This window comes from Echinops telfairi, unplaced genomic scaffold (genome assembly GCF_000313985.2).
Source record: "Echinops telfairi isolate 266 unplaced genomic scaffold, ASM31398v2 ScPeMD7_17;HRSCAF=63, whole genome shotgun sequence".
Classification (NCBI taxonomy): domain Eukaryota; kingdom Metazoa; phylum Chordata; class Mammalia; order Afrosoricida; family Tenrecidae; genus Echinops; species Echinops telfairi.
The window spans coordinates 5,260,026-5,261,050 of NW_022103914.1; the positions used below are offsets into that span (position 1 = coordinate 5,260,026).

The window sequence follows — 1,025 nt, forward strand, 5'->3', positions numbered from 1 at the left end:
AAAGAAGGTGAAGAGAAATCAAGGAGTAGACAAAGCGTAAGCTATTGGGGGGATTGATTTGATGATCTGAAATATAAATCCTCACCTAATTTACAATAAAAATACTTAGGGCAGGAAAACTAAAAGAAAAGAAACCATTAGTCCTTTGGTTTAATGGACTAGGGAAACCTCCGCCTTCACCAGCCCCAAACCAGAAAAACTAGATGGTACTTGGATCCAAGCAAGACAGAATCCTTGACAAGGTCAATCTTTTCTCCAGTGATCATGGTTTCGTTGTGAGGATCTGGTCTTCCCTACATTGAGTTGTGACCCATACTGCCGCTACAATGGCTGCTCTTCTTCAGCAAGTGCTTCATCCTCAGTCTTTAGCAAGCAAGGTGGTGCCATCTGCATATCTCAGGTTGTTAAGAAGCCCTCCTCCACTCCTGATGTCTCACACTTCCTCACAGAATGCAGACCTCCAAGGATTTGCTCAGCATACAGATTGAACCAGTATGGTGAGAGGACACAGCCCTGACACACACCGTTCCTGATTTTACATCATGCAATCTTCCCTGGTTCTGTTCACACTACTCCTAGATTGAGTGGGAGAAAAATGTGGAACAAAATTCAAAGTGATAAATATATATACACCAGTAATCCTGGTGGAATAGGACGATGGCCCTTAATCAAACTTGGAACTTAACTCAACCGAGGAATTCCACTTTCAGTCAAAAGCTAGGCTTGCCAGGCAGGAGGTGGCCCTCCTTAGAACGATCAACTGTCAGAGAGCAAAGGAGCAGCATTGGCCCAGTGATACAGCTCAGACGTTACAGATGGAAAGAAAAACAAGTGGAATAGGGAAACACAGGGAGAAAGTGGGGAGAATGTTGTCATATTGCAGGGATTACCATCAATGTCACGAAATAATATACAGTGAACCCTCGTTTATCGCGGTTAATCGGTTCTAGACCCTACCGTGATAAATGAAATTCCGTGAAGTAGGATTCCTTATTTGTAAATCAAATATTTTCGTAGTTAGAGCA

The 1,025-nt window shown here is 42.9% G+C and overlaps 1 protein-coding gene across 1 annotated transcript in view; it reads right to left on the reverse strand.

Annotated features, from left to right (window-relative positions):
* Positions 1 to 1,025, reverse strand: part of ZDHHC19 (zinc finger DHHC-type palmitoyltransferase 19) — a 148,348-nt gene that overhangs the window by 23,706 nt on the left and 123,617 nt on the right. The window lies entirely within an intron of this gene.